The 8,887-nt window shown below is 42.3% G+C and overlaps 1 long non-coding RNA gene across 9 annotated transcripts; it reads right to left on the bottom strand.

The window, feature by feature from the left end:
• Window positions 1–2,421: 2,421 nt before the first annotated feature.
• LOC306837157 lies at window positions 2,422–7,492 on the bottom strand. 9 transcript variants are annotated; one of them, XR_013780876.1, is made up of 8 exons: window positions 6,964–7,488; window positions 6,066–6,278; window positions 5,850–5,964; window positions 5,644–5,730; window positions 4,936–5,420; window positions 4,713–4,824; window positions 4,327–4,529; window positions 2,425–3,989 (listed from the first exon to the last, which is right to left on the bottom strand). It is a non-coding gene; the product is annotated as an uncharacterized lncRNA (long non-coding RNA). The 9 variants fall into 9 exon arrangements; XR_013780869.1 differs by having other exon boundaries at window positions 2,441–2,652; window positions 3,795–3,989; window positions 4,327–4,824; window positions 6,964–7,492; XR_013780870.1 differs by having other exon boundaries at window positions 2,422–3,989; window positions 4,327–4,824; window positions 5,644–5,727; window positions 6,964–7,491.
• Window positions 7,493–8,887: the final 1,395 nt, after the last annotated feature.

Raw genomic sequence — 8,887 nt, 5'->3', positions numbered from 1 at the left:
AGATACACAATATTACCATTTCTCTCAAACATTGTTCATAAATCTGTCTAAATGTGTGATAGTGAGCACTTTTGCTTTGCTGAGACAATCCATCCCACCTCACAGGTGTGCCACATCAAGATGCTCATCAGACACCATGATTAGTGCATAGGTGTACCTTAGACTGTCCACAATAAAAGGCCACTCTGAAATGTGCAGTTTTGTCTCACAGCAAAATGCCACAGATGGCGCAAGCATTGAGGGAGCGTGCAATTGGCATGCTGACAGCAGGAATGTCAACCAGATCTGTTGCTCGGGCATTGAATGTTCATTTCTCCACCATAAGCCGTCTCCAAAGGCGTTTCAGAGAATATGGCAGTACATCCAACCGGCCTCACAACCGCAGACCACGTGTAACCACACCAGCCCAGGACCTCCACATCCAGCAGGTTCACCTCCAAGATCGTCTGAGACCAGCTACTCAGACAGCTGCTGAAACAATTGGTTTGCATAACCAAAGAATTTCTGCACAAACTGTCAGAAACCGTCTCAGGGAAGCTCAACTGCATGCTCGTCGTCCTCATCGGGGTCTTAACCTGACTCCAGATCGTCGCCGTAACAGACTTGAGTGGGCAAATGCTCACATTCGATGGCGTCTGGCACGTTGGAGAGGTGTTCTCTTCACGGATGAATCTCGGTTTACATTGTTCAGGGCAGATGGCAGACAGCGTGTGTGGCGTCGTGTGGGTGAGCGCTTTGCTGATGTCAATGTTGTGGATCGAGTGGCCCATGGTGGTGGTGGGGTTATGGTATGGGCAGGCATCTGTTATGGACGAAGAACACAGGTGCATTTTATTGATGGCATTTTGAATGCACAGAGATACCGTGATGAGATCCTGAGGCCCATTGTTGTGCCATACATCCATGAACATCACCTCATGTTTCAGCAAGATAATGCACGGCCCCATGTTGCAAGGATCTGTACACAATTCTTGGAAGCTGAAAATGTCCCAGTTCTTGCATGGCCAGCATACTCACCGGACATGTCACCCATTGAGCATGTTTGGGATGTGCTTGACCGGCGTATACGACAGCGCGTACCAGTTCCCACTAATATCCAGCAACTTCGCACAGCCATTGAAGAGGAGTGGACCAACATTCCACAGGCCACAATTGACAATCTGATAAACTCTATGCGAAGAAGATGTGTTGCACTGCATGAGGCAAATGGTGGTCACACCAGATACTGACTGGTTCTGAGTCCCCAGACCCTCAATAAAGCAAAAACTGCACATTTCAGGGTGGCCTTTTATTGTGGACAGTCTAAGGTACACCTATGCACTAATCATGGTGTCTGATGAGCATCTTGATGTGGCACACCTGTGAGGTGGGATGGATTGTCTCAGCAAAGCAAAAGTGCTCACTATCACACATTTAGACAGATTTATGAACAATGTTTGAGAGAAATGGTAATATTGTGTATCTGGAATGAATTTTAGATCTTTGAGTCCATCTCATGACAAATGGGAGCAAAAACAAAAGTGTTGCGTTTATATTTTTGTTGAGTATATATCTGCCTCTGGGGAAACCATTAGAGAAAGGTTTTCTAATCTAAAGATTTTCAGCTATGTCATTCAATTCTGGTTTCTCATCATGGACCTAATGATGATGATCCTGACAGCTGTACAATGGGCCCCATTTGAACTGAAATGTATCTATGAGTTGAGAATACAGTTAGGACAATCGAGCCAGCAACTTGTTAAAATGACAAAAGAAAAGTTGCTCCTGACTCAAACTTCAAGCGACTTACTGACTTACACTGTACCTCTCATGCGTCTAACGACTTCGACCATGTTTATGGAAAACGATGGTACAAACAATCCTCTGACAGACGGACTCTAACATTGTTTTGGAGCTCCCACGTGGACCTGCGTGAAGTTGGCCCCCCACCCCACGCAAAACTTCGGGGTCATAGTCGCATTTGTTTGTGCTTCGTTTGTGCTGGTTTGTGCTGTAAAAAGTTTCGTTTGTGCTGTTTCTGTTTTTGAGTTATTAACGATTATTATATAGGTCATCCTGAGGTCACTCAGCCCCCCATCTTCTCCAAATTGACCCGGAATTGTCGCGTTTGTTTGTGCTTCGTTTGTGCTGGTTTGTGCTGTAAAAAGTTTCGTTTGTGCTATTATGAATTTATAGAAATAGCGCATTTTAATTTCACGCGATGACGTCACTCAGCCCCCCATCTGCTCCGAATCGACCCAGAATGGTGTGCTTCGTTTGTGCTGGATTGTGCTGTAAATATTTTCCTTTGTGCTGTTTTGGTTTTATAGATATTTGAAGTCTTATTGTCGGGCGATGACGTCACCCCTCCCCCCGGGGATTCCCCGGAAATAGTCTCGTATATTTTCAATTGGTTTAAGTGCCGTAAACATATTCGCTCAAAAATGCTTTTATTGATATTCAGAGTTTTATTATCAAGCGACGCTGGTAACTCACTGTCATGCTTCATTTTTGTTTTCTTTTTTTAATCCATTCAGGACTGGATCGTACATTGTTTTTTTTACTACATTAATCAAATCGCTTTACCTGATCATAACTTCTTGATGCATCTTCCTTGTATTGCCTTCCTGTCCAAAACATGTCTGAAATTCCAATAAAAAGATGTTGTTCCATCTAGACGTGTATTTATTTATTTTTTGAAAGGAGCATCATGCTCTACATTTATTTGCCAGTATGGGGCGCTCAAACAAGTTAAGCACACCTTTGAATGAAAAAAGGGCGCAAAAATCTACCTTCCCATGCACTTTCAGAGCACAGAATTACAATTCGTCTGCAAAACAAGATTTCTGCCCAATGTAAGTGAAATGTTTAAACAATACCATACAATGTAGAGTGAAAGACATTTCTCACAGAATATTGGTAATGCAGAAATACTGTCCTCAATGACTAGGAATCTTTATGCTTGCTAAAATGATATATTATTGTGTTAGATGTGGCAGACAAAATTTACAGTACGATAAAGACAAAATTGAAGAGGAAAATCTGCATCATAAACAAAAGAATTAGGAAACTAAATACATTTTCACTAAAATAACCCATTAGCTAGATCAATTTCCTATGCATTTGACTTATATTAGGCATAGCACACAATGTAAAACAAATAGCAAAGACTTACTTAAGCAATCATTGCTAATTATATTAATTTGTTTTTAAACTAGATGCCCAAAAAACCAGCCGTGGACAGAGACTCTATTTTTGCTGTTCTCTGTGCATCAAAAGAGGCAATACTCCAAAATGGAAACATTGCCACTCCAAATGCCAGAGTATGGACAGATGTGAGTGACCAACTGGGAAACAAGACCTCTGCAAAGGCCCTGTACACCTTTGTCAAGGCAAACAGACACAACATCTGGACAGCTTTAGGATTCAGTCATCCTGAAACTAATGATGACACTGACACTGAATCAGGTTCCCTTGTCCCCGAACCTAAAAATGATCAGGATTTTCAGATTCAAGTTCCTTTTGACAAGTGGAAGGAATTTATTCCTGAAAAGGCAGAATACAAGGACAAGTATTCTCGAAAAGAAAAAAGAGAATATACAATTTTGAAACCTGGCACCTGGACTCATGTTATAAATGAGCAGATCTGGAAGGCAGTGAAAAGTACTTGCACATTTGTTTTCAAAAGAGCCAAGGTTTATCCATCAGTCACAAGTACTTATATTGAAATCAGAGGCCACTGTAAGGAGTGTTCTGGTCTTCTTGACATGAGTTGTGACAGAGAGCCTGCAATTAACAGCCCGATGGTGCTTAACTGTTGCATCACAAACAATGATGACTCCCTGCACACTGGCAGTTCAAAGCGCTTCATGTCTGGACAGTTGCGTGTACAGATAGCCAAAGAACTGTGTGAGGGCAGAATGGAACCCCATGTGTGGCGTGTATCGCAGGCAGAGAAGTTGATGGAGTTTGGAGATCCTGAGCCGAGTCATCTACCAAATTTGGCCACCCTACGCAAAGCAAAACAAGAGAAAAATGATGTGGAATTAGGTGACAAAGATCCCATTTTGTCATTGCAGCTACTGAAGTACAGTGCACCCCACGGTAGCAGCATTAAAGACATTGGACTGGACAAGTTTTTCTGTCACTACTGGAGTCAAACACAAATGCATGTGTACAAGACCTTATTAAAGAAATCTCATGACACAGTGTGTTTTGATGCAACTGGCTCAGTAGTCAAAAAACTGGTGAGACCAAATGGCTCCTCCGGTCATATCTTTTTATATCAGGGTGTTCTCACAGGGCATAACAGCAGAATCCATCCATAATGGATTCGCGCAGGCGCACCTGTTCCAAAAGAAGTTGTGAGTGATTTTTCTCTGGCCATTCTTGGAGCTCTGGTCAAGGCTTTTACCCCTCACCCTGACCTCAAGGCCTACATCAATGAATGCTTTCATGCATTGCTTGGGAACCCATCTGCAAAACTGCCCCCTTGTTTTGTCAGGGTTGATGTGGCACACTGCATTAAGATGATCTGCCAGTGGGACTGCCTGAAAAAGAAAACACATCGTGTTAAAGATTTCTTTGTGAGATCAATAGCACAGCTTGTCAAGTCACAATCTGTTGAACATGTAAAAAACCTCATACATGCCATCACTACTGTGGCACTCAGCGAAGCAGAGGGCAATGACAGTTCAGGGGCTCCTCTCCCATCAGAAAGGTGCAAGAAATACCTGAAAGCTCAAATTGCAGAGGAGGTTGTCATCATTCCAGATGAAACAGTTGAGGGACAGGAACCAGTGGATGCATTTGGTCATATCCAGACAACCGCCCGACAGTGGGTAACTGAAATATGTGAGGAGAGCAGGTCACTTGCCAAGGCTGATGGAGACAGAGATAACATCCACTTCCTCCCTGAGATTATTCCCCACATAATAAGACTCGGAAGTTACTTACCACTCTGGACGGGAATAATGGTCCCTCTTTTCCGAAGCACCAGCATCACTGCAAGCTCAGCTGCTGTTGAAGCAGCATTCAAAAACATTAAACATGGACTTTTCAAGCATGAAAACCTGCCTATTCGGGTGGATCGATTCGTGGCTCGTCATCTTTCCTTCATCGAAGGAAACATGCGGATTTGTTGTGCAAAACAAAAAACAGAGGAGAATGCAGTTGATTTAATTACTGTCACAGGACCTGACCCTGTCTCCACTACTGCCAACAGTGTAAAAGATGAAAGAAAAAAGGATGTTCATGCTTGTGAGGAGTCTGCTGCTGCTGCTGCTGCTGCAAACATTGTTCAAACAGATGAGGATGCTGTTGAAAACTGGAGAGGCCTAGCAGTTCCACCCAAAAAAAGGAAGATGAGTTCCTATCTTGCTCCTTGTCCTGAATGGCTGCACACAGACCCATCTGTGGACCGGAAAAAAGTCAAAGTGCAGCTGTTAAAAAACGGAAACAAACAACAGCCTGTTAAACTTGGCAAATCAAGAGTGTCAGTGCTTAACACTTGTGCATTTGATGCAGTTCTTCAGAGTTCATGTTGCTCTTTTTGTGACAGCTGTTCTTTTGAAAACATTGTAATTCGCCAGGAACATGACAAAAAGTTCCTCGAGCTGGTTAAAACCATTGTCACAAAGGGTGTAACCCAGCAGGTATACTCACAGAGGGCAGAACTGCTGAGGGGAATGTTCAAAGCTGTCCACCTGAAATCTGGTGCCCTCCAAATCGATGCACAATGCCACATCTCTGCTGTAATTGAGAGAACCATGAGGACTCTTTCAAGTGTTTGTTTCACAAAACAATGTTCCTCACAGTACTGTGATCTAAGCAAGCAAGTCACTAGGGAAGTTCCACTTGTGTCTACCCACATTGCTGTTCTGCAGACGTGTGGCATGTCTCATCTTGAGGTGGCTGTGGAACAAGGACTCAACCTTCCTGACTCTCCGTGCCTAAGGCCAATCCAAAGCCCATCTCAGTGTCCTCCTGAATTAAAAAAGCAAGACTGCAAGACAGGAAAGGTTCTGTGTTCAGGGAAGGTGACCCACAGCTACAGTCTAGCAGAACTTGTGTGGATTGACACTGACCTTGGCAGCCATTCTTTCAGAACTCCATCACAGACAAATGCCTCACAGAGCGAAGTTGCATTATCTGAATTTCCCTCCAGGCTGGTGCTCCAAGGGAAGACGCTTATTTTGAGGGCAGTCATTGCTTTCCAGGGAGGCTTGACCCAGGATGCTCTTGGACATTATGCGGCATATTGCAAGAGGGCTGCATCTGTCTGGGAGATGTATGATGACCTGGGAAGTGTAGTGAAAGCAGCATCAGAGAACACCAAGATCTGCTCGCATGCTGTGTTATATACAAAAGAGTGATCACTGGTTGTTGTTGTTGTTGTTTTTTTATAGTTAACAGATGGATATGTTCTATATTACTCTTCAAATGTTCCATTGTTACCATTACGTCATGCTCTATTTTGCACATAAAGCCATTGTTCGAAACAGGAGTCTTTTTCTTCATGCAGTCAACAGCGTCAAATGCATGCACATCTATATACAACCTGAATAACATTGTTAGGCCAAATTATATTTTGACATTTAAATAAAATATAATTACTACTACTACTACTTAAAATATAATTTCAGTTAAAGAGCTTTGGACTTGTCACCATTGGAGAAACACAAAAAAACATGTTGGTCATTACCAATGCTAGTAATTTATGGCAGCTGGTGTGGCATGAACTTTAGGTGGTGGTGTAATAAATGTCTTTTCAGTAATCATTAAGATGATTTGGAGATATTAATTAGGCCGAGTAAATACCCATGCAATATCAAGTTGTGTGCAGAAGTTTGCAATGTGAACTTGCAAAATTGCTATTAACTGCTGTAAAGCCACAGCAGCAGAAATTAATATAAAAAAATAACAGTGAAAACAGCATCGTTACACTTTTTTCTATAGTGACAAACTGTTGCGTGACATATTTACCTTGAGTTCTCCTTTCATCGGCGGCGCAGGATGTTGAAGTATGGAAAAGTTACAAGACCACGTGGAATTAAAAGATAAATACGGCAGCACGAGAAAAGCCTTCGGGCTTTAACCGAACATACAGGTAATATGCGCACGAGACCATTTCCGGGGAATCCCCGGAGGGAGGGGTGACGTCATCGCCCGACAATAAGACTTCAAATATCTATAAAACCAAAACAGCACAAAGGAAAATATTTACAGCACAATCCAGCACAAACGAAGCACAAACAAACGCGACCATTCTGGGTCGATTTGGAGCAGATGGGGGGCTGAGTGACGTCATCGCGTGAAATTAAAATGCGCTATTTCTATAAATTCATAATAGCACAAACGAAACTTTTTACAGCACAAACCAGCACAAACGAAGCACAAACAAACGCGACAATTCCGGGTCAATTTGGAGAAGATGGGGGGCTGAGTGACCTCAGGATGACCTATATAATAATCGTTAATAACTCAAAAACAGAAACAGCACAAACAAAACTTTTTACAGCACAAACCAGCACAAACGAAGCACAAACAAATGCGACTATGACCCCGAAGTTTTGCGTGGGATGGGGGGCCAACTTCACGCAGGTGGAATATGGGCGTATTACATGGGGAATCAGGGCACAGCACTATCACTCCTGTTTTAATTAGTTCTTGTATGACAGGTTTTATTCCCTCTTGTGCATCTGGTTTCAGAGGATATTGTCTTTTACATGGTCTGTAATCAGATTTAGGTGTTATGTTTACTGGTATTATGTCCCTTACTAGTCCCACATCTGCAGCTCCTTTTGACCATAAGGTATCAGGTACCTCAGTTAATGTTCTGGTTCAGAGTCAGTCTCTTCCGCTGACGTCGATGATTCCACTACACGTTTACGGTGTATTACAGTTTCTGTCTCGCCATCTTTTTTTTCCGAAATAATATACTTTTGTGTAGTTCTTTTTCTTTTCCTCCTTATCTCTCTCTTCCTGCTCTTCTTTCTTTTTTACTTCCTCTTTTTCCTTCTTTTCTCTTGCTACTTTTTCTTTCGCTGCTCTACTTTTCTCCTCTCTACTCTTTGCTTCCTGTAACCATACATCCGATTCACTCCACCCATTCTGTCACGTAGTAGCAGGCAGGAAATAGGAGAAACAGAAAGAAACTGAGGCAAACACAGAGACTAAATAGACAAGGGGTAATCAGACACAGGTGAGACTAACGAGACAGATGAGGAACATCAGGGTAATCACAAAGGCCGGAAACACAAGGAACAAAGAACACAAGACCAGAACACTGAGGACAAGTACAAAGTAAAACCCAACACTGACACCACCACCAAAACCAGATCTACAAAATAAAACAGGAAACACTAAAGACTACACTTAAAACACAAGACAGGAACTAAACTAACAGGCAACATAGAAGAACACAAGGATACAGGAAAACACACTAAGGACTAAAGTAAACCACACTAGGAACATACATACACAGAACACGAGGGAAATAATGAAAACTAAAACAGGATTAAAAACAGAACAAAACCAAACCATGACACATTCCTTCTCAACTTTCTTTGCGATGTTCCTTCACTACGGATTTTTTCTCTTAACTCTTCAACACACCTGACAGTCAGTCTGCCTGAAAAGCCAAACTTTGTTACCCACCTCCTGAGAGGCTTCAAAGCATCCGGATCTTTTAGTGCTACAACTTTGTAGTCTTTATTTTGTAACTTAGTTTCCCATTCTTCTGTTCGGTCTTTGCGACAACTTTTGCAACAATTATTTCCCATTTTGATTATGTGTTTTAGTCAGTGTGTGACGCATAGGGCATTCTATACACTGTATTTCGTGTTACTGGGACAATGAAAAATCTTATAAGAGGTATTTCTCACTTCTACCTCGGTGAAGGTGGAGA

The sequence above is a fragment of the Symphodus melops genome (genome assembly GCF_947650265.1).
Source record: "Symphodus melops genome assembly, chromosome: 16".
Lineage (NCBI taxonomy): Eukaryota > Metazoa > Chordata > Actinopteri > Labriformes > Labridae > Symphodus > Symphodus melops.
Note: the sequence above shows the minus strand (reverse complement) of the source record. Positions and strands in the feature narration are given on the sequence as shown.